General features: G+C 40.3%; 1 protein-coding gene and 1 non-coding gene across 3 annotated transcripts in view; both read right to left on the reverse strand.

The window, feature by feature from the left end:
- Nucleotides 1-25,483, reverse strand: part of CDH8 (cadherin 8) — a 409,933-nt gene that overhangs the window by 105,671 nt on the left and 278,779 nt on the right. Inside the window, exon 1 of one of the 2 annotated variants that reach the window (XM_070770689.1) lies at nucleotides 18,528-18,632. The exons of the other annotated variant lie outside the window; for it this stretch is intronic. The gene's annotated coding sequence lies outside the window, so the exon portion shown is untranslated. Of the gene's footprint in view, nucleotides 1-18,527; nucleotides 18,633-25,483 lie in introns of those variants that run through there. 2 annotated transcript variants of the gene reach the window in all.
- LOC139177393 (small nucleolar RNA SNORA18) lies at nucleotides 1,590-1,718 on the reverse strand. The gene has a single exon (XR_011561839.1). It is a non-coding gene; the product is annotated as a small nucleolar RNA SNORA18 (small nucleolar RNA).

A 25,483-nucleotide genomic window follows, 5' to 3' on the forward strand; every position in this document is an offset into this window, starting at 1 on the left:
TAATGGTAAGTATTATCTTTGAGCATCATATTCTAGCTTCAGCTAGCCCCTGGAAATTCAAAGACAAATAATTTAGGGTGAACAATACACTGTAATAATCAAATGAATGAATACCTCTAATATAACTAGTTGTCAATTTCAATGTGCCAGGCATGATGCTAGCTGCTACTAGGTGCACTCTCTACAATCCCACAAAGTGAATATTATCATTCACGCTTCACAAAGAAGGAAACTGAAGCTCAGGAACGTTGGGGCGTGGCGGGGGACTTTCCCATAAACACACAACCCACATGTGCCCCAGACAGAATTCAAACAAAAAGCTATCTGCCCAGAACTCATTCTTTGATGAAAGACATGGGAAGGAGCCCTGAAACGAGATCATAAGCTGTCCATTGAAAAAAGGATGGATTTTAGATTCAGACCAAAGAGTGCTACCCAACCTCTACATTTTCCCTGTATTTCTCCACAGATGGCTCCAAATGTGCTCAGTTTATCTTTGGAAAAGTAAGACTAATTACTACCATCTACATGAATCGCTAACCATTCACATCCAATTAGTGACGCAGCATAATAACCATTATACGTGTCCATAAACTGTCAGATTAATGTTGCTGTACATTCCATTTTGTCTCAACACTGAACAAAGTATACCAAAGATTCTCTGTCTTCATGTGTCATGAGCTTTTGAGAGGAAAAGTAGAGCAAACTGACACATTTGCTGCTGCTGCTGCTGCTAAGTCGCTTCAGTCGTGTCTGACTTTGTGCGACCCCATAGATGGCAGCCCACCAGGCTCCCCCGTCCCTGGGATTCTCCAGGCAGGAACACTGGAGTGGGTTGCCATTTCCTTCTCCAGTGCATGAAAGTGAAAAGTGAAAGTGAAGTCGCTCAGTTGTGTCCGAATCTTCGCGACCCCATGGACTGCAGCCTATCAGGCTCCTCCATCCATGGGATTTTCCAGGCAAGAGTACTGGAGTGGGGTGCCATTGCCTTCTCCAAACTGACACATTTAGGGTGAAGGTAATGGGTAGCATGACATAGACCAAGAGACTGACTAATCTACATTAGTTCTCAGTTCTCCAAGGCTTTATTTTTTATAAAATGCATAAAGGGTTTTAAAAAATTATGTGGAACATAGGCAAAATTATTTAAAGTCAATGAATTTTTAAGAGATTTCACGTCTTGATTCCTTCCACTGTCACTCACCTTATTTCCTCCAATGTTTGAGTCAGATCTTCAAGATAGCCTTTCTAAACAAGAACTTTTGCTCAACCTACTGTTATCAAATCAAGTTATCCACAGTTCTTTTAGTTAGACTTCTTTAATTTCCAATGCACCATGGGCACACTTCAAAACGCCCCTATCTGTAGTCTTGGGGATACAGTTTCCTCAAGTCATGTACTTTAGGGCCATATTTAGGGTCAGTGGAGATGGATCTGCCTGGTTCTGAATTTTAGACACCCTGTAACATGCATTAAGTCCAAATGGCATTCACTCCTAAACTATCACAGCCTAGAATAGTATAGACTGTCGGAATATGCCAATGTCTAAGGTAAAGGCACTGTCAGGTTTTCCATAGTTTATTTAGCAGCTCTGTGTTGTAGTTCTTTCTCACAGATTTAACACATAGTTCTATGAGTAGAGGAAACAAACACTTTACTTTGTGAGGTGTTTCTAATGATATAGGTCTATAGAAAAAGCCCTCAGGATAGACCTCAACTCCAATCCTTATTTTTTTAAAGTATTTATTTATTCATTAATTAGGCCCTGTCGGATCTTACTGCATCCCACAGGATCTTTCATGTGGTTCACAGACTCAATTTGTGTCAAACAGGCTCAGTTGCCCCAAAGGATGTGGGATCGAACCTGCATCCCTTGCATTTCATGGAGGGTTCCTCAAACTGGACAACCAGGAAAGTCCCTCCAATGCTGACTTTAATGGGTAAAAACAATTCCCTTTCCTCTTACTCTCAGAATATAAATATAGATGTAGATATATATACATACACACTAATAACTCATCTTACAAGTTTAAGAAATAATTTCCAGGTGAATCTATCAAGTTTTCAAAGCAACGCTGCAACTACACATATGAGGTGGTTTGGTCAAGGCTCCGATTGCTGTCCTAGGAAAATGATTTTCTATCTCACTTTATCTTTTTTCTAGACTTGAAAAATGGGTCTAATAATACTTGCCCTTTACATACCTCACAGAAATGTTGCAAAGATTAATGAAATATGTGTAAAGAGCTATAAGCCAGATAAATTAAGAGAAAATCATCATTGGATTCTTCAAATAAAATTTCCAGTAGAACTATGTCCTTCCCTACCTTGGTGAGTAATGCAGATATAAGAATGCAGGAATAATGTGATTTTTAAAGAGGTTATTGTTGTTTAAATCAAGTGCTTAAATCGAATGCCTAAATCTCAAATAGATATGAGAAACAAAACAAATTTTTCAGGAAAAAGGAATGAAGCTGTCCAAGAACTAGGGAACCAAGAAAGGTATAAACTTCAAATGATACAAGTTGACACTTCAGGTGGCACCCAACCTTCAGATAAGATTACTGTCATTAGACCCATGATTCGGAAGACTTAATAAATGGACAATTAGGGTTTATTTCTCCTGGAATTTATCAAAATTAGTTGAGATAGTCATCCAGCCTTTCCCCCCATCTGTTGCTCGGCAGTGTATGTGTAAATGTCAGTTGATTTAATTTTCATTTCTGCTGCCAGATGTTTGGGCATCAGTTGCTATAGGTATGCAATTGTTTAAAAATGCTCTCACATTAATGCAGGAAAGTTCTACTGTTTTCTGCCTTCTAGGCTTTAACTATGATAAGAAAGGAAGTAAGTTTATTGTTTTTAAATATGTAACAAGGTCTGAAATTCACATCTAGCTTCACCCAGTACTTCAGCAATAGACTGATACAAACTTTTTAAATTAGATGCCTTCCTTTGAGAAACCCAAGGCTGATTCCATGGGAGGAGAGAAAGGAGTTAGAGAGAGAGAGAAGAGAGATTCTATATCCAGAATATATCCAGAATCAATCTAGATATTTGCAAGTAGTCCATGTGCTGTTAACTTGGATATAGTCTACTGATGTAGCAAGACAGATGTGGTGGACATTTGATTTCCAGAAAGTGCTTGTTCAGTGACCTAGAGGAAAATTACCTCTATAGATATATCAATCTTATAAAATAGAGATAATGTAACCTATTTATTTAACATTTTGTTATCTCAATATTCATTGTACTAAAGTTAATCGTCTTTTCTCTGTGCAAGTTATTTATGGTATGAAAAGGAGCTTCAGGCCAACATTATCCTAGTACATTAAATACAAGATCAGACTTTCGAGCCCCAAGCATACACAGCTCTAGGGATACATTTATGCGCTTTGGAGAAGATGATCTGCAGACAGATGAGAGATGCGCGTTCCTCCGTAAGGAGCAAAGCAGCAGGCAGCTTGCTCCCTTGAAGGGTGTTTACCAAGATGACTGCTGCCTGATTTGTAAGGGTGTGTGACTCTGTTCATACAGTTCCTACGTAAAATAGCTACTCCATAAAACTGATAGCACATAGACTCGCCTTGGTGCCCTGTGATGACCTAGAGGAGTGTGACTGGGGACAGTGGGAGGGAAGGGACATATGTATACATAAAGATGACTCATGTTGTTGTACAGCAGAAACTAAGACAACATTGTAAACCAATTATACTCCAATTAAAAAAAATTTAATTGATGGTAATACACAGAGTAACCAATAGGTACTATTATCATTACCATCGTCAAAGACTGTATTACCCGAATCGATCTGGTGTATATCTGTTCTTGCGAAATGAATATTAGTAAAGCACATGCTAATTACAAATTCATGGAAAGTCTTAGGGTTATGGAAGGACTTTGCATTGTCTAGCAGAATGATCTTGAGAAAACAACAGCTCAAGCTTTCTAACTTTGGGCTACATCATCTGAAATGCAGGATGATACACCCCACTCTGGCTTATTTTCATGTAGTTGTTTTGAGTCTTCAATGTTGCAAAAAATAATCAGTTTACAAAATACATAGTAAAAAACAGAAAGGTAACAATTCCTATCACTAGCAGAAACGAAACAAAATCTGGAGGCCAAAATTATCCTTATCTGTCAAGGGCTTTGGTTTTATGACTAAATTTTCCAAAATAGAATTCATCTTACTGGGTTCATTGAGATTTAGGGTTTTGTCCTCAGCCTGGTGGAAATGGAAACTTAATTCTTTCAGCACATTCCGTAAGAGAACAGTGCTTCAGCAGATAAGAATTAGCCAATCCATGGAAGACACCTGCTTAACAAGAATGTGAATACATTAAATTACAGTGAAAAATTAAATGTTTACCAAAGACCCTATAGTGTGGTACAATAGTTAGGGCAGTAGGTTTATAGCTTGGCTCCATGAAGTATTACTTGTGAAGTCCTTAAAGCTTAGAGACACGCAATAGCTGTATGATTTTCTCATTTGTACAATGAAGATAATATTCCCAACCACATAGGGAAGTTTTATAAAGTACATGGGTGACTCCATTCAAAATGCTGTGTCAAACTTTGAGGAAAGTAAGCTCAAGAAATTATGGAACAATTGTTGTTACAATTGTTGTGTGTTTTTTTTTTTTTAACTTAGTTTTTTTCTTATTTCTTTATTTTAATTGGAGGCAAATTACTTTACAGTATTGTAGTGGGTTTTGCCATACATTGACATGAATCAGCCATGGATGTACATGTGTTCCCCATCCTGAACTCCCCCTCCCACCTCCCTCACCATCCCATCCCTCTGGGTCATCCCAGTGCACCAGCCCTGATTACCCTGTCTCATGCATGCAACCTGGACTGGCGATCAATTTCACATATGATAATTAACATGTTTCAATGCTATTCTCTCAAATCATCCCACCCTCGCCATCTCCCACAAAGTCCAAAAGACTGTTCTATACATCTGTGTCTCTTTTGCTGTCTTGCATACAGGATTATCGTTACCATCTTTCTAAATTCCACATATATACGTTAGTATACTGTATTGGTGTTTTTCTTTCTGACTTACTTCACTCTGTATAATAGGCTCCAGTTTCATCCACCTCATTAGAACAGATTCAAATGTATTCTTTTTAATGGCTGAGTAATACTCCATTGTGTATAAGTACCACAGCTTTCTTATCCATTTGTTTGCCGATGGACATCTGGCTTGCTTCCATGTCCTGGCTCTTATAAACAGTGCTGCGATGAACTTTGGGGTACATGTGTCTCTTTCAATTCTGGTTTCCTTGGTGTGCATGCCCAGCAGTGGGATTGCTGGGTCATCAGTTCAGTTCAGTTCAGTCGCTCAGTCATGTCCGACTCTTTGCAACCCCATGAGCTGCAGCGTGCCAGACCTCCCTGTCCAACGCCAACTCCTGGAGCCTACCCAAATTCATGTCCATTGAGTCAGTGATGCCATCCAACCATTTCATCCTCTGTCATCCCCTTCTCCTCTAGCCCTCAATATTTCCCAGCATCAGGGTCTTTTCCAATGAGTCAGCTCTTTGCATCAGGTGGCCAAAGTAGTGGAGTTTCAGCTTCAACATCAGACCTTCCAATGAACACCCAGGACTGATCTCCTTCAGGATGGACTGGTTGGATCTCCTTGCAGTCCCAGGGACTCTCAAATCTTCTCCAGCACTACAGTTCAAAAGCATCAATTCTTTGGTGCTCAGCTTTCTTTATAGTCCAACTCTCACATCCATACATGACTACTGGAAAAACGATAGCCTTGACTAGACGGACCTTTGTTGACAAAGTAATGTCTCTGCTTTTTAATATGCTGTCTAAGTTGGCCATAGCTTTTCTTCCGAGGAGTAAGCATCTTTTAATTTCATGGCTGCAGTCACCATCTGCAGTGATTTTGGAGCCCCTCCTCAAAATAAAGTCTCTCACTGTTTCCACTGTTTCCCCATCTATTTCCCATGAAGTGATGAGACCAGATGCCATGATCTTTGTTTTCTGAATATTGAGATTCAATCCAAATTTTTCACTCTCCTCTTTTACTTTCATCAAGAGGCTCTTTAGTTCTTCTTCACTTTCTGCCATAAAGGTAGTGTCATCTGCATATCTGAGGTTATTGATATTTCTCCCAGCAATCTTGATTACAGCTTGTGCTTCTTCCAGCCCAGCATTTCTCATGATGTACTCTGCACATAAGTTAAATAAACACGGTGACAATATTCAGCCTTGATGTACTCCTTTTCCTATTTGGAACCAGTCTGTTGTTCCACATGTAATTCTAACTGTTGTTTTTGACCTGCATACAGATTTCTCAAGAGGCAGATCAGGTGGTCTGGTATTCCCAACTGTTTCAGAATTTTCCACAGTTTATTGTGATCCACACAGTCAAAGGCTTTGGCATAGTCACTAAAGCAGAAATAGATGTTTTTCTGGAACTCTCTTGCTTTTTTGATGATCCAACAGATGTTGGCAATTTGATCTCTGGTTCCTCTGCCTTTTCTAAAACAAGCTTGAACATCTGGAAGTTCATGGTTCATGTATTGGTGAAGCCTGGCTTGGAGAATTTTGAGCATTACTTTACTAGTGTGTGAGATGAGTGCAATTGTGGGGAACTTGAGCACTCTTTGGCATTGCCTTTCTTTGAGACTGGAATGAAAACTGACCTTTTCCAGTCCTGTGGTCACTGCTGAGTTTTCCAAATTTGCTGACATATTGAGTGCAACACTTTCACAGTATCATCTTTCAGGGTTTGAAATAGCTCAACTAGAATTCCATCACCTCCACCAGCTTTGTTTGGAGTGAGGCTTCCCGTAAGGCCCACTTGACTTCACATCACAGGATGTCTGGCTCTAGGTGAGTGATTGCACCATCATAATTATCTGGGTCATGAAGATCTTTTTTGTGCCGTTCTCCTGTGTATTCTGGCCACCTCTTCTTAATATATCTTCTGCTTCTGTTAGGTCCATACAATTTGTGTCCTTTGTTGAGCCCATCTTTGCATAAAATGTTCCCTTGGTATCTCTAATTTTCTTGAGGAGATCTCTAGTCTTTCCCATTGTATTGTTTTCCTCTATTTCTTTGCATTGATCGCTGAGAAAGGCTTTCTTATCTCTACTTGCTATTCTTTGGAACTCTGTATTCAAATGGGTATATGTTTCCTTTTCTCCTTTGTTGGGTCAAATGGCAGTTCTGTTTCCAGTTTTTTTGAGGAATCTCCACACTGTTCTCCATAGTGGTTGAACAAGTTTGCGTTCCCACCAACAATATAAGAGGGTTCCCTTTTCTCCAGCATTTATTGTTTGTAGACTTCTGGGTGAGATGGTACTTCATTGTGGTTTTGATTTGCATTTCTCTGATAAAGAGTGATGTTTAGCATCTTTTCATGTGTTTGTTAGCCATTACAATTGTTATCATTATCATCAGCATCATCTCGGTCAGCATATTTTATGGCAGTGTTTCTAAAATTGAATAAAATAATCTAAAAAAAATTGGCTTAAAACACATGGAGAGAGAGCAGTGGGAGCTCGATGTGTAGTTTAAACTCTGACGGCCTCATGCTCTGTTAATCGCCTTGGCTCTAGAGGCTGGGCTGGTCCTGAGGGCAGATCAGGTTTGGTCCTTAGACTGAGGCGTCACTCTCTGAAAGTGCCTGGATGGCTGCCCCCGCCTTCATCTCTGTGATACACTTAATTCCCTCTTCCTGCTCATAGGCCTCTCTGAACGACTAACAATACCCAGGATTTAGCAGAAGGCAAGTCTCTATCTGTCCTGACCTAATGCTGTCTTTTGAGAAGGCAACCTTCTTTGATGAGACCCTAGAAATGTCACTTATAATGCTGATCTATTTCCACTGGGGCTAACTTCATTTTTCTTCTTCTCTTAAAAATGTTTACTAAGTTCTTACTCCCTATGCTGTATCAGGAATCCTACAAAACATGTTATATGTGGTATTTCTTTCAATATCCAATATCCTACATTTTGCTATTGACAAACTATTTTATCAACATGATATCTAAGACAGAGGAATACTTTTTGCTGTTACCATATCTCAAAGTAATAGAGAAAATAAATGCCTTCCTAAGGCCACAGTTCTTAAACAATTTGGTCTTAGGGCTTCTTTACACTTATTTTTACACTTCAAAATAACTGAAGACATAAAAAGCTTTTATTTATTAAAAAAAAAAACATGTTACTAACTATATCTCTCAAAATTTACCAACCAGAAGTTATGACTAATTTTTTTAAAGCTTTTGTTTATTTATTTGCTGGGTCTTAGTTGCAGGATTCAAGTTCTTTCAGTTGCAGCATCCTGACTAGGGATCAAACCCAGGCCCACTGCATTGGGAGTGTGGAGTCTTGGTCATTGGACCACCAGCCAAGTTCCTACAACTAATTTTTATAACAAAATAATACACACATGCACATATTTAATTAGCCATTGAGCCACAATACTAACACACATCATGTTGCCTTTGGAAAACTCCACTCTCACATGTGAGAACAGGAGAGAGAAAAGGCCAAAACATGAGTATTAATATAAACACATTTTGACCTCATGAAATCACTGCAAGTGTCTCAAAGACCTTAATTTACTCTCCACCATATTTTGAACATGCGATTTTAAAGGAGAATAAAAGATTTTTGCCTCCCCTCCATATTGTCCTGTATATTTCAACCATTCTGTGATCTTTTGTTAAGACTAGGGAGTAGGATAGATGAAGCATATACACTATAGAAAAATGTTATCATTCACACATTACAATTGCTGAAATTGAGGCTTAGAAAAGAAAAGCACTTTTCCTAGCACATGACTTATAGGTATTGTTTTAATAGTTTACAGCTCCATAACTTTCTGTCCCCAAACCTGTGCTCTTCATTATCATGTTATGCTGAAGCCACTGAAGATCCATCAACCCAAGATGGATGAGAAGTTAGTAATGGTCTCATTTTAGCCACATACTACAGAGAACTTGAAGTCCAGAGTTACCATTAAGATAGGTATAGAATTGAACCTGTGGTTTCCTGAGTGAATTCATCATACCCATCATCTTGCCTCTTAAAATTAGATGTTCCCGTAGTTGACACAATACTTTTAATATGTGTACATTAAGAAGAGGGACCAGGGATGTCCCTGGCAGTCCAGTGGTTAAAACTCCATGCTCCCAATGCAGGAATCACGGGTTCGATTCCTAGTTGGGGAACTAAGATTCCTCATGCCAGACTGTATGGTCAAAAAAAAGAAGGAAAGAAACGAAGAAGGACCAAAGTGCTAACTTCACAATGTAGACGAGCCAAGTTTCTTGGCAAAACTACACTGAATAAAATAAACACACTACCTTATATGACTTATTTATTTTTATGGTTTTTATCTCAAGTAGACTATCAGCAACTTCATTCCTTGATTTATTTTCTTCCCAAACGTATAGTATCTAGTACAAACCCTGGTATCTAGTGGCACATTTGTACAAAGATTGTATTTTCAGGGATGTTTGTCCTGTTTGCCTATCTGTCACGCTTAGTAGCGCCAAAGAGTAGAGAGTTCAGGCTTTGATGTTAAACCCTGGTGGATGAACCTATGGTACTCGATCTTGACCTTATATATATTCCTTGACTTCCCCAGATCTCACTTTGTACCTTTTTGAAACAGTGCTCAGGATGCGTCCATCTCAGTGTCCTTGTGTTTAGTCATACAGTTGTGTCCGACTCTTTGTGATTCTATGGACTAGGTTCGTCTGTTCATGGGGGTTCCCCAGGCAAGAATACTAGAGTGGATTGCCATGCCCTCCTCTAGGGGATCTTCCCAACCTAGGGATCAAAGCCAGGTCTCCCACGTTGCAGGCGATTCTTTACCATCTGAGTCACCAGGGAAGCCCCGGTGTTGTTATGAGTAAACGATAATGTCTGCACACAGTGGTCACTGCCATTCTGCCTGAAATTAGGTAGCATCTCAAATTCTAATTTGCTTTGATTGCCACACCCAGACATTTAGATCTAGACACTGAATCAAAGGAGATCATAGGAGAGTTGCTTTGTATGCATCCAGGCAACTTTCCCAAATCATGATTCTTATGATGTCCAAAGACCAGTGAGCTTCTCCAGCTCACAACCAGACAACACATCTCGGGCATTCATTTTTATTTTCCTGTTGGCTAAAAAGCACAACAGAAAGGTCCGCACGGAAATAAGTGACATGTACAAAGGAGGCTCCTATAATCATAAAACAAACCAGTCCTCCCTTTTATCACACATTTCCTGGGTGGATTCATGCTATTCTCTTTGCCCATAGCATGCCTGCTTTTCCTCTTCACCTCTCCAAATGCAGCACTGCACTTGACTCCTGGTGGGCACTAGAGAAGGTATCATATAGAACTAATTTCTTCCTCACATGAGTAGTTAGGACGTGTTCTGCCATTCTATCAGGCACCCTGTCTGTAGGCCAGTAGTTATTGCCCTACTGCAGAAGCCCCGCCTCCCGGCAGGGAACTGTGTCTTTAACAACCTGTGCTCACACTGTCTAGGAGAGAGGTGCGGAAATGTGTTTGCCTCACTATGGTTTTGTGTATTCAGTTATTTGGTACGTTTAGTGATTAGTTTATTGGATCTTAAGCCTCTTTAAGAAGGACACTACAAGGGACAAAATCATTCAAAGACCAAAGATAAAGGTCTCTAATTCAGTATTTCCCACTTTCACTAAGGTCTCCTTTTTATATGCCAAAGGCCATTTGTAAAACATCTAACTGCCTTTTTAAACCCATACCTAACTCATCACTATAGATAAATATCCAGATATTTTCAGATTTATTTTAGCTATCAGTTTCCCTGAGAAGTCACCCAGCACATCAATTCTGTCTTAGATGCTTTTTATATCTTTTCTTAAATAAACAAATGTAGGTTTCTATGGTATTCTGTGGAGTGCAGCCTTTGTTTCTTTGTAACTGCTACATAATTATATTGGAAATGTGAAAAACAATTCAGCAGGAAATCAAATGCTGGCTCAGTGTGGGTATTTTTAAATCCAGAGATACACAAATATTAACCAGCAATGAGATTTAGATACTGTGCTTAAAACACAATCTAATGACAAGCCTTATTTAAAAGCTAGGGAAATAAATAAATATATATATGTGCTCAAATAGGACATTTTTATAAACACAGATTTTCTTTACAGCACATTTAGAATTGTTTATTTTGCTAAAAAAAAAAAAAAAAAAAAACAGTTAAATAAATTCAAGACAGAGATGGTTCTAAAAAATCACTGTCTCTTAAACATCAAGTTCACAGCAGTCTACCTGAAAGAACAGGTAATGATGGGGACTTTCCTGATAGTCCAATGACTAAGACTCTGCACTCACAATGCTGGGGGCCCAGGTTTGATTCCTTGTCAGGGATGCTGTGAAAGTGCTGCACTCAATACGTCAGCAAATTTGGAAAACTCAGCAGTGGCCACAGGACTGGAAAAGGTCAGTTTTCATTCTAATCCCAAAGAAAGGCAATGCCAAAGAATGCTCAAACTACCGCACAATTGCACTCATCTCATACGCTAGTAAAGTAATGCTCAAAATTCTCCAAGCCAGGCTTCAGCAATATATGAACCATGAACTTCCTGATGTTCAAGCTGGTTTTAGAAAAGGCAGAGGAGCCAGAGATCAAATTGCCAACATCTGTTGGATCATCAAAAAAGCAAGAGAGTTCCAGAAAAACATCTATTTCTGCTTTATTGAATATGCCAAAGCCTTTGATTGTGTGGATCACAAGAAACTGTGGAAAATTCTGAAAGAGATGGGAATACCAGACCACGTGATCTGTCTTCTGAGAAATCTATATTCAGGTCAGGAAGCAACAGTTAGAACTGGACATGGAACAACAGACTGGTTCCAAATTGGAAAAGGAGTATGTCAAGGCTGTATACTGTCACTCTGCTTATTTAACTTATATGCAGAGTACATCATGAGAAACGCTGGACTGGAAGAAACACAGTCTGAAATCAAGATTGCCGGGAGAAATATCAATAACCTCAGATATGCAGATGATACCACCCTTATGGCAGAAAGTGAAGAGAAACTAAAAAGCCTCTTGATGAAAGTGAAAATGGAGAGTGAAAAAGTTAGCTTAAAGCTCAACATTCAGAAAACGAAGATCATGGCATCTGGTCCTATCATTTCATGGGAAATAGATGGGGAAACAGTGTCAGACTTTATTTTTTGGGCTCCAAAATCACTGTAGATGGTGACAAAGACACTTACTCCTTGGAAGGAAAGTTATGACCAGCCTAGATAGCATATTGAAAAGCAGAGACATTACTTTGCCAACAAAGGTTAGTCTAGTCAAGGCTATGGTTTTTCCTGTGGTCACGTATGGATGTGAGAGTTGGACTGTGAAGAAGGCTGAGCACCGAAGAATAGATGCTTTTGAACTGTGGTGTTGGAGAAGACTCTTGAGAGTCCCTTGGACTGCAAGGAGATCCAACCAGTCCAGTCTGAAGGAGATCAGCCCTGGGATTTCTTTGGAAGGAATGATGCTAAAGCTGAAACTCCAGTACTTTGGCCACCTCATGCGAAGAGTTGACTCATTGGAAAAGACTCTGATGCTGGGAGGGATTGGGGGCAGGAGGAGAAGGGGCCGACAGAGGATGAGATGGCTGGATGGCATCACTGATTCGATGGACGTGAACTCCGGGAGTTGGTGATGGACAGGGAGGCCTGGCGTGCTGGGATTCATGGGGTCACAAAGAGTCGGACACGACTGAGCGACTGAACTGAACTGAACTAAACAGGGAAGTAGAACCCACTTGCTGCAACCAAGATATGGCACAGCCAAATAAATAAATATCTTTTAATAACCAACAGGTAATGAGGCTTATATTATTACTGTGATTGCTAAAAACAGAGACTATATTTATATCATATTACATTATAATAGTATGATATGTGATAATAATACACTAATTTCGTCTATATTATAAAAATACTATTCAGTCCAGTTCAGTCGCTCAGTCGTGTCTGACTCTTTGTGACCCCATGAATTGCAGGACTCCAGGCCTCCCTATCCATCACCAGCTGCCGGAGTCTACCCAAACCCATGTCCATTGAGTTGGTGATGCCATCCTACTATCTAATCCTCTTGTTTTCCTCTTCTCCTCCTGCCTTCCATCTTTCCCAGAATCAGGGTCTTTTATCGATGCACGATACTGGATGCTTGGGGCTAGTGCACTGGGATGACCCAGAGGGATGGTATGGGGAGGGAGGAGGGAGGAGGGTTCAGGATGGGGAACACATGTATACCTGTGGTGGATTCATTTTGATATTTGGCAAAACTAATACAATTACGTAAAGTTTAAAAATAAAATAAAATTTAAAAATACCATTATAATATGGTATATACATATATATTCTCTGTATCAGCCAGCTGAGTCTTAGTTTGCTTTTGAGTATTAGTTTCCTTTTAACCAATAAATAAATACATTAGATTGCTCAAGGAAATTGTTGATGTTCAGGTCACTCATTGAATGGAACTTAGGTTGGAATTTATATTTGTTTGGCTACATAGTCAAAACTTTTCTTCCACATTTGTCATCCAAGGTTTTATCCCTTGTTCCCCTTCTTCAGCCTGTTATTAAGCATTCATTGTCAAATTATAGCAGCAGGTGTGTGGAGCAGATTTCAGCATTATTCCGGGCTTATCTCAGTAGGTTACAGGAGCTTCAGATTTCAGTATAAGGAGTCTCTTTAGTTTGTTTTAAATTTAGGAAACTAGAAGTTCCTAAAAATCCAAATTCCCCTGGAACGGATAGTTCACAGATGCAACTTTTAAATGCATGCTCCCCAACTGGACCTCCTCTTTCAGTAGGGAAAAGAGCCTCTCAGTGATACCCCATTATGTTCTAACCTATTTTATATAGAGCTATTCAAAGGAAGGCTGTGAACTCAAACTTTGAAAGGATGGACAATCTTTTCTGACTTGAATCATGATATGTCTCAGTAGCAACTTGCTGTCAGTAGAAGATGACTGAGGTTCAGTAGTCAGAGATTTGGCTGAAGCATCAGATAAACCTAAGATCAAATCCAAATTTAGCCACCCAAATATGGGGAGCATCAAGTGTGGTATCTTGGCTTTATTAGATGAGAGATGGTACCAACTTGTGGACCCGTTATGAGGATTTAATGGATAAAGGGCACTGGAAGAGCTGGAATGCTGCCTAGTATACAGTTAGCAGCAACTCTTAATTGTATCATTATTTTCATCCTTATCACAAGGGTTTGCAATTTTCAGCAGTATTTACTTTACCCTATTGCTCATTAGTTTTAACCAGATGCCAATTTCCATTCATTGAAACTTCATTTCTAATGCAGCTTTAGTTTTTTCAGAATTAGGACTGCAGGGACTGTAGCAATGGTTCTCAAAGTGTGGTCCCTGGAACAGCAGCCTCAGCCTCGCATGGGAACTTGTTAGAAATACAAATTCTTTGGCCTGGGAATCTATGTTTTAACAAGCTCTCTGGGTGATTCTGAGGCACCATCACAGCCAGAGTCTTCCCTTTCTCATTCTCCAGGCTCTCTGTTTCACCCATAGCCTAGTCTGCTGCTAAGTCTGGGATGCTAATATTCTGAATGCTACATTTCCCTTATTTTAATATTTCTATGTATTTGATGGACCCCTCTGACATAGAGGATAAGATCATTTCTTGTACTTGGCATCCGAAAGCAATCATAATTTGCTCTACTTAACTTTCCAGCCATATATTCTTTTCTCTCTGGAGTCCTCTGATCTTCAGAAGACTTGATCAAGATATGTGTTAATTTTGAAATACATCTTTGACAAAAACCTACTGTTACTTTATGACCCTGACAAAAATACACCTTCCACAAAGGATCTTCATAGAGAAGACTGTCTCTCCCATCCAATGGAAATATCCAACCCTACTGCAAATCATATGCTTTCTAAGTAAATGATAGAGTTTTAGTGCTTGCCTTAGAGACAGTTTCTTTACATTCTAGCTCATTGCTTCTTTGTGACAAAGAGCGTAACTCTTGACCTTGGGAAACATGTGGGATGGACTCTTGCTGTATAGCCACTTCAGGAGCAAGAAAATATTAGTATCATAAGTGAGGATTTAGTCACCGAGTCTTGTCCAAGTCTTTGTGGCCCCATGGACTATAGCCTCCCAGGATGTGAAGAGACAACTCATTTGAAAAGACTCTGAGGCTGGGAAAGATTGAAGGCATGAGGAGAAGGGGATGACAGAGGATGAGATGGTGGATAGCATCACTGTGTCAATGGACATGAGTTTGAGCAAGCTCTGGGAGTTGGTGATGCACAGAGAAGCCTGGTGTGCTGCAGTCTATGGGGGTGCAAAGAATCAATCATGGCTTAGTGACTGAACAATAACAAACTGAGGGTTTAGAGTAACCAATGCCCTGTCACCTCAAATTAGACAGAAGCAAGTTATCCTAGTTCAAAATTCTACCATCCAGTGGCCACCTGACCTGACACTGAAATGCTAGGTGAGTAGGGGTAAATTCAAGATGGAATTGTGTCTATTTTTAGCCCTGGTTTTTAAGCATTGGATTAGGAAGTCCTATAATCAGAAAACGTGCTGCATTTTCACTCTTTAGGCTTTGCTTCTTTGTAACCTGCTTCTGCTTGTTCAATATAGATCAGATTAAATGATAAATGGGCTTGTTGGGTAATGAAGTGTGGGCTGGCATAATTCAGGTCTTGCCTCAGGCTCTCAGAGGGAAGAGAAGTAAAGGATCTTTGATCAGAGGGCTGGCTCCTTGTGGGGAGAGAGAGGGAACCTGGGGCTCCTCTCTGCCAGCACCTTTCTCATGGTCTCTGTCCCCGACTCTTCAGAGGGCTTACTATTCTATGGGAGAGCTTCCCCTTGAGCACAGTCAATGCCCCACAATTTTCACACAAGGAGAGCACAGTCAGTCCTGTCCTTCATGCCTCAGCTTCAGTCACTCAGGAAAGAATGACTTTAAAAACTTCAGAAAGCCATTGTGCCGATGTGCTTGTCAGCTCAAGACTTTTAACAAAGAGCTGAGTGGGATATATTAAAGCAGAGATCTTCTCCACCAATGAATCAATAATGTCTGTTTAGAGTCAGAACTCATCAGGCTAATATTTTGTGGTATTAATTCTTATTTCCTCTATTCATTCATTAACTCAGCAAACATTCACTGGGAGACCCCACAGTGCTAGGCTCCCAGGATAAAACAGTGGTCGACATCAAAGCAATAATGTCTCATGAGAACAAGAACTTTATCAATGTATTTTCAGGGAATTCCTTGGAACCCCAGTGGTTAGGACTCAGCGCTTTGACTGCTATGGGTCTGGGTTTGATCCCCTTAGTCAGAGAACTAAGATCCCATAGGCCATAAGGTGTGGCCAAAAAAAAATGTATTTTCAAAACCTCAGGCAAATAAATGGGTGTTTTAGGCCTCAACCAGTCTCTTAAAGGCAAAGAACATGGATCTTTGAGACCTGACAGCAAAGGAACTTAGCCCGGCTTGGATATCAAGAAATATTAATAATAGTATTTAAAGCTTACATGTGGGAGAAATTGTCATAGTATCATAAATGTGTTAACAGATTTATAATAAATAATACCAATTGCTACTTAAGCTGAAATTCTAAAGAATCCATAGCTAATGAGTTCACAGCTGTTAGAAATGTTGTGTCCAGTCCTTTTTCTCAAATAAGTAAGGGGTTGGAGGAGAACCTTTGAGATGTACAGTACTATAATGAGAAGAGGAACCTAGAAGGGAAGTTTCTGTGTGTGTAGGCTACAGATCTGTATCATTCCCGGTCATGCATCACTAAGATTTAGCATTCCAGTCTGAAATTACTTTTTTAAAAATGAATGCCCACAATATTTGGAAATTCCACCTCCCCATCAAGAGGCGACATTTATTTCTCTACTTTGTAAACCTGCTCTTGGTAACATGACCTGCTTTGACCAATGGGATTTGCAGCAAACTCCAACCAGTCCATTCTGAAGGACATCAGCCCTGGGATTTCTTTGGAAGGAATGATGCTAAAGCTGAAACTCCAGTACTTTGGCCACCTCATGCGAAGAGTTGACTCATTGGAAAAGACTCTGATGCTGGGAGGGATTGGGGGCAGGAGGAAAAGGGGATGACAGAGGATGAGATGGCTGGATGGCATCACTGACTCGATGGACGTGAGTCTGAGTAACTCCGGGAGTTCGTGATGGACAGGGAGGCCTGGCGTGCTGCGATTCATGGGGTTGCAAAGAGTCGGACATGACTGTGGGACTGATCTGATCTGAGACCTGGCAAGTACTAGCTCTTCCCTGAGTCGCAAAGAGTCAGACACACTGAACAATTAACACTTTTACTTTCACTTTCATGTGTAAGCCCAAGTGACCGGGGGGAAAAGGGAGATCTGAATGATACATTTAGACAAAGAACTAACAGTTTATGCTTCACCTTCTAGTAGGCACCAGGTTCGGTCTGGAGAAGGTCAGAGAGCAGGATGAGGATGAGGGGAGAGGGGCACTAGAGGGGGAAAGAAATGTTATTAAGTCCTTTCCATATGCCATTTTACCTGTATTATCTCATTTTGTCATAACGTACTTCAAATATATCAACTGAAGCTTAAAGAGATTATGTGGTGTATTCAAATCACATCTAAAGCATATTTTTGGCTGTGAAAATCTGCCTTCATAATTTGTTTTTACCTAGGCAATGGCACTCCACTCCAGTACTCCTGCCTGGAAAATCCCATGGACGGAGGAGCCTGGTAGGCTGCAGTCTATGGGATTGCTGAGGGTCGGACACGACTGAGAGACTTCACTTTCACTTTTCACTTTCATGCATTGGAGAAGGAAATGGCGACCCATTCCAGTGTTCTCGCCTGGAGAATCTCAGGGACGGGGGAGCCTGGTGGGCTGCCGTCAATGGGGTCGCACAGAGTTGGACACGACTGAAGTGACTTAGCAGCAGCAGCAGTAACCATTACTGCTTTCTGAGAAAGAGGTTACAACTACAACTTTGGTTTGGGTAAGAAGGAGTCTTTTAAGGCTGCCAAACTGGCCAGGACTGAGGAAAAAAGCTCCTCCTTTTGGACACATGTTTGTAGAAAATTATACCTCCCAAATCATCTTAAGATGATACTGCCTCAAAAACTCATTAATTTGTATATTCTCAAAATAAAGCTGGGTGGTTTTATCTGATGACAAGAAAGCTAAAGTTTTAGGACTATCCTCTTTAATTATACGAAGTGATAAAATTAATGTTTACTTTATAACTACTGTTATACTAATATTAACATAAGCATTATCACCAAAACTTTACTGTGTGTTAGGAAAGATATTAGCATGTAAGCATATTCACTTCTTATCACATACCTCTAAAGGTGTTTCAATATATCCCCCATTTTAGAAATAGGGAATCTAAGCCACAGAGAGAAGTTCAGTAACTTATCCACTAAGTGAGTGTGGATGAATGAAAAAATAATGATTCCATCTAAGCAACCTGATTTATAAACTTGCTTACTTAACTCTGACTGATATCTGCATTTTCTTCCCAAGTCCACGTGCTTCCTTTACTCCCAGAGAAACCACTGTTGTTGCTGTTTACTCACTAAGTTGTATCTGACTCCATTGTGACCTCACGGATGGTGGCCCACCAGGCTCCTCTGTCCATAGTCTATCCCAGGCAAGACTACTGGAGTGGGTTGCTATTTCCTTCTCCAGGGGATCTTCCCGACCCAGGGGTGGAACTCGTATCTCCTGCATTGGCAGGTGGATTCTTTTACCACTGAGTCACCAAGGAAAACCATAACTGAGGATAAATCATCCTACTATCATCCAGTCTTTATAATCTGCTCACATATCTAGGATCTCCCCAACCTACCCCCCTCTATCCAATATCCTCAAACCTGGAGATTACCATTTGCTGTGACTAGTCAGCTTGCTACAACTTGCACCTGAAAAGCTTGGATTACTGTTTGCTGTGTATCTCCTGTCCTTTATCTACAACTGTCTACAATAAGAGCTCCTGTCAAGGATTTGAGGAGGGTGGTTTATAAGAGAGACCAGGGCAAGACACAGGGGTAGAAGCCTCTTACGTTCTGTGTTTTTCTAGGTTAGGACTAAAGAGCTGTTAGTCATAGTGACATCTTAAAGGAGTTCCTAGTTAAAATCTGTATCTCCAGCCTCAATCTACAGGCGTTTCCTAAATAGACTAGAACAAAAAGAAAGGCAGAGACGAAAGAGATGGGGAGGTGGTGGGAGGAGTTCGGTAGAATGGATGCATTCCAAGAGGAACAAAGAGGAGCTAAAGGAGACATCAAGTGGATATTCAAGGAAGTGGAGTAGTTGTCCACAAAACGGGCACGATTGTGGTTAAAACTGGTGTGAGTTATGCAGAGTGATACTCATTTGGGGCCTGCTTCTCCTCGAACTCAGAATGACACTCCCATTCTTCTCTGTCAGGAAATTCCCAGGAACCCGTAGCTTCCCCTTCACTTCCCCATAATGGATTTTCCACTTCCCTTCATTATAACCTTTATTGTTAAGAATATTGATTGTTACCTCACAGCACGTGTATGCTTATCTGAGGAAGGGTATAGCCACAGAAACTTGCCATGTGCCTCTGTTCCCCAAGAGTCACGTCGTTCATCTGCTGCCACAGCTTCTCTGATACTTGGGAGCCCCGTAACCACCCCAGCCCTGAACTTCACTGTCCACCTCAGACTTTAATCATTCTTTCCCTTCTGTGAGTTACCTAACTGGACAGTGGCTTCTCTCCATCTTCTTCTACTCAATTCTTTCATTATGTATTATTTCTTAAAATGTTTCTTTGTTTCTATTCATTTATTTCTGGCTGCATCGGGTCTGAGTTGTGGCACATGGGATCCTGTGCTGCAGTGCGCATGCTTAGTCGCCCTGAGGCATATGGGATCTTTGTTCCCTGACTAAGGATCGAACCTGCAGCCCTTGCACTGGAAGGTGGACTCTTAACCCCTGGACCACCAGGAAAGTTCCTGCTTCCACTCAATTCTATACAAGGGAAGGATATTGATCTTAAAGAAACTCTAGCCCTGATTATGCCACAGGCAATACACAGAGAGATTACATCTTTTGAGCGAGATCCTGATATAAAATCTGAAGTCCTTATTAGTTCAATCAGGCTCTCCAAGAATATGCCAGCTTCATTTTGAGGGCCTTCCTTTAGGCACAGATCAATCTACCATGACTGAACCGGGGACAAAAGGAAGGTCAGTAAACAAACTTATTGGTTGTGCAGTGAAGAAACACAGCTGCACCCAGCAGTAACTCACAGGACATGATTACCAGTTTTCTTGTTGTGGGGAGGAGAAGGGATGAAAGACAATATAAGCCAAATAAATAATTTAAAATTAAGCTATAATTCAAAGCCTAAGGTTAGGGCTGTATTAACAAGAACACGTGCAATTTATTCATCAATTTCTAAAGGTTATAGATATATTTTGAGCTAAGAGGTAGAGTACCGTCACTTTTAATTCAATCCTTGTGTGTATGCACGTGTGTGTGAGTGCTAAGTCGCTTCAGTTGTATCTGACTATTTGGGACTTTATGGACTGTAGCTGGCCAGGCTCCTACACCCTAAATTTAAAAGAACAATTATGATTCCCATTTCATAGATGGGAAAACTGAAAGCAAGAGAGGGGAAATATTTTGCCTAGGGTTATATGGGCAAGATGAGGCCAACTCCACTAACTCCAGGACCTAAGATTTCTCTAAACAATGAGCTCCCTATAAAGATATGTTTTTCCTAAGTAGCCTGGGTTGGACAAAGCAAATTATTGTGGCAACTGGGCCTTTTGCCAGGGAGAAACATTCCTTAAGCGCTATCAAACTAGCGTGTTCCCTGGGAGATTTAACCATCATTAGTGAAAAGCTTCATTTGCAATATTGTGTGCAGCCCACTGTAGTGGGCTAGAGCAATGCATTATCGCTAACTCAAAGAGATTAATTTAATGGGCAATTATATGCTTCCTGCTTTACAATACTTTCAGGTAACCAACAGTAGTCCACTTTCTGTAAATGTCAGCTGCCTGCTCTCAGGTACACGATGTCAGTGGGTTTCCCCACTCTCCATCCCACGTCACCACTTTCTCCGAGAAGGACACTCTAAAACTGGCACTCAATACCTCTGAAATGCCCCTGCAGAGACTGTATTTCCCTTACCATCCCCTCCCTGCCCTGGTTTCCTTTCTCTCTCTGACAGCTGTGCTTGTTACTACGTTTCTCTCATAGGTACGTCTATACTACTCTGCCCAACCTAAATGAATCTCATGCTTCTTCTGACAAACCTTAGCTCAAATATCACCGATCACCAATAAAGACCAAACAGAACATTTCACCTCTTTCTGCCTTCCTTCACAACATTAAAACAATGTTTATAATATATATTAATTGCAATAAAATTAATGGTTCCATAGATGCTCAGCAAATGCCATAACTCTGGTTTAAACACTAACCCAGGAGACTGGGGTCAGCTGGATATGTCAAGTTCTCTGTGAACTTCATTGAAAAACGTCCCCTTAAAGGCACTGTTTTCTGCTTTCTCATCTCTGTTCCTCAGTTTCCTAATCTCAAAAATGGGAATAGAATTCCAGTCTGAACAGTTCCAAAGCCTGACTTTGTCCACCAAGCCGTTTTCCTCCCTAGGGTTATAAGCGTTAGAATAGGAGGTTCTGAGTAAATGGAGGCTTGTTTTTTTTCTCCACTGCACTCTTGTCCCTGTGCCAACCTTCTGCTTTGCAGAGAAGAACTATTTCATTGGCTTGCTTCAGGTAATGATATAGCAGTGTCAGAAGCTCAATTTAAGGAGGAGAAAGGAAGAAGAGAAGATACAGGAGAGGGTTCCTCCTGAAGAAGGCATCTAAGAACATGTAATCTGCAATTAAACAGCATTGATAGCAAACCTACCTCTGAACCCTTTGCTCTCCTTGAGATTCTGGGCAAGATACTTAACCTTCTGTCTGAATTTCCTTGACAGAAAAATGAATACAATAATGGTACCTATTTTCAAAGAATGACGTGAGAATTAGAAGCATCATGGGCATTACATAATACTTTTTCAGTGTTTAACTAGCTAAATTTACTTTAAGCCATCACCATCATGATACACAGCAGTTTCAAGCCTTAGGATAGTTTCAGGAGAGGGGGCTGCTGCTAGAGAAGCTACTTAGCACAGATGTGCTATACAAGCCTAATCTGCTGTTAGTACTTGGGCATCTAACTGCCAGCTCATGTAATGAGATGTGCCTGTTGATCATGATGGCAAGTTAGATCTATTACCACTGAAATACTTGGGAAATACACACAGTGAAGCATCTCAGCCTTGGTTAAGTGAATCTGACACGAGAGGATAAAGGATGACATCTCCATTCTCATTAAGAGATAACAGATGGACTTTCCTAAAATCCATTTTTTAGCTTAATTTCATTTGCTTAAATCTTTTTGTCTGAAGAGATGGTGCTCTGGGAGTAATTTTAAATTGTTCTCCCTGGAATGAATATTTCTTTATCTTTATTAGAAGCTCCCCCTATGGGGTTCTATTGTCCTGGGTGGTTTTAAACATTCATCTCATCCAAATACAATAAATCTCCCTTTAATATTTTTTTCCAGGACATGATCTGCGGCTTCAGAAGATAAACATTACATGATGTGCTCAATAATAAAACCAAGTCAAAATAAGTTTCTAAGCCATTTTCATAGTAATTCCAATTTTTCTTAAGTTCTCTGTGATCTTATTATTTTGAATTCTGTAACTTAATTTTACATTTAAAATTTCTAGACTTATGCCCACCTCAGCTAGAAGGCAATGGCACCCCACTCCAGTACTCTTGCATGGAAAATCCCATGGACGGAGGAAACTGGTAGGCTGCAGTCCATGGGGTCGCTAAGAGTCGGGCAGGACTGAGAGACTTCCCTTTCACTTTTCACTTTTATGTATTGGAGAAGGAAATGGCAACCCACTCCAGTATTCTTGCCTGGAGAATCCCAGGGACAGAGAAGCCTAGTGGGCTGCCATCTGTGGGGTTGCACAGAGTCGGACACGACTGAAGCAACTTAGCAGCAGCAGCAGCAGCTTATATTTTACAGCTAAAATTTACAGTTCTCTTTTATACTTCCAATCTTGTTGGTTTCCCTGGTAGCTCAGTCAGTGAAGAGTCTGACTGCAATGAAGGAGACCTGGGTTCGATCCCTGGGTCAGAAAGATCCCCTGGAGAAGGAAATGGCAACCAAGTATTCTTGCCTGGAGAATCCCATGGACAGAGGAGTCTGGCAGACTACAATCTAAGGGGTCACAGGAGTTGGACACAACTGAATGACTAAGCACACACTTGTTGGTTTTAAGACAGTTACATGCAAAAATTCAAAAAGAAATGTTTAGTTTTTCAATTTCTGAGCAAAAAAAAAAAAAGATCAAAAGAAAGATGCAGTAAAAGATGAGATAACTCCCACTGATGTCAACAGAATAAGGTGAGTTTGGGTTGTGTACTTTTAATTCTATAAGGTTCAAAGAAAAGCTTTGGGTTGCCATATGAACAGAACCATTTCCTGTTTGGTCTCTTTATGGAGCTAACTGTAAACTTAAGTCTGGGATATATTTCAGTGGTTTCTCTCAAGCCATAAAGGAAAAATTATCCGGTCTATATTTCAATCATTTGTAATCAATAGATGTCCACTGAAGCAGGTTTGTGGTCGCACCATCAACTGCTTTTATTCCCAGTACTCATCACCTTCTTCCTCACCTCTGTGTCATTCTTTATGGATATATCAGCAGATTTCAACCCATGTTTCATATTCAGGTGCCCCTAGAAAGAAAACTCCAAGAGGACCAGATGTTTTTTGCCTGCGTTTCAATCACTGCTATATCCCCAGTCACTAAAACAGTACTTGGCAAGAACCAAAGACTCAATAAATAATTACTGAGTGAACGAACAAATGAATGTCTTCCCTATTGGGCTTGGTACGCTTGTCACCCTAGAGTTAACAGCTCATTACCCTGCAGCATCTGCTTTTGTATCTGTCTTCCTTACTTGTTTGTGATTCCTTGCAAATGAGTTTTTTGTTTCTGGATTGCCCCTGAAATGTTTCCTAACCACCTGTTCTGGTCATTTCCTTTTACTCTACAGAATAGAGTACATGGAGTCTTTTGATTAGGGCCTTCTTGATGAATATGTAAGTGAAGGCAGACAACTCATAAAAAAGAAGTGTCTTAGATTTAGGCAAATTCAAGTAGGTTATTATGTTCAATATATGAGAAAATTATTTTAATGGTAATTATTGCCTGCATACTTTAACAATAACTATGGTCATTTAGACTGGGGATCCGAGATCTAATGCCTGATGATCTAAGGCAGAGCTGACATAGTAGATGACCTACGTAGTAGCTTACGTACGTAGTAGCTTACGTACGTAGCTGACGTAATAGAAATAAAGGGCACAATAAATGTAATGAGCTTGAATTATCCCAAACCATTCCCCTTTACCCCCGATCCGTGGAAAATGTCTTCCATGAAGCCAGCCCCTGGTGCCAAAAAGGTTGGGGACCACTGCTTTAGAGCATTTTTATATAACCTCAAGCCAATCTAAACAGATACAGTTTTTCTCAGAGGCTTAAGGGGACATACAGCTTCAACACTGTAAATTATAAATATTTCACATCTAGATGGGGTTAACATGGCTAAGAAATCAAAGCTACCAAATGAGATGCTCAATTTTCTTTATCTCTTAATGTTACAAGGGATAAACTACTAGCAGAGCAACATACTAGAGAAGAAAATGGTACTCCTAATAAGGAAAAGCACCAAAGTTTCCAAAGCGCTTCTTTTAAATCCCATATCAAGCTGTTTCTCTGCCTGCTTTGAGGTTGCCAAGAGAAACATTCTGCACTCTTGAATGGTCACTTTTTCACACAGTGGTTGTGTTTTATTTTTTGAATAAGACTCCACGGAAGACATTACCCCCACATCTCAAAGCAAGGAAAATCCAGGCCTTTCCTGAAGGTCTAGATTACTCTTCTTACAGACAAATTTATCATGAATCTCAGAGACATTGGCTGTGAAACCAGAGCAGATTTAGAGAGTGCAAAGAGCAGAGTTTAGGGCTCACATCCTTTACATATTTGTACCCATGAATCTTTTTTATTGTGAACTTTTGTTGCCTTATTCAGATTCCTTCTATCCCAGTTCCCTCAAGAATGTACTGTCATCTCCCTTGAACGTGTATAAACTGTGAAGTCTTTCATCTCCTTTACAGAAAGGAATATTCAGATAACATGCAGAATGTCTTTTGCTTGGAAATAAAATGAACATCATATCTCCTTTGCAAAGGGGATTTAATCTGTACGATTAAAAAACAAAAACAAAACTGGTGAGGCAAAGTGCAAGTTCTCCTAGACAGGACAGCACTAAATTTCACCAAAGAGCTATTGTTTAGAGACTCCACTGT

Source organism: Bos indicus, chromosome 18 (genome assembly GCF_029378745.1).
Source record: "Bos indicus isolate NIAB-ARS_2022 breed Sahiwal x Tharparkar chromosome 18, NIAB-ARS_B.indTharparkar_mat_pri_1.0, whole genome shotgun sequence".
NCBI classification, from domain to species: Eukaryota; Metazoa; Chordata; class Mammalia; order Artiodactyla; family Bovidae; genus Bos; species Bos indicus.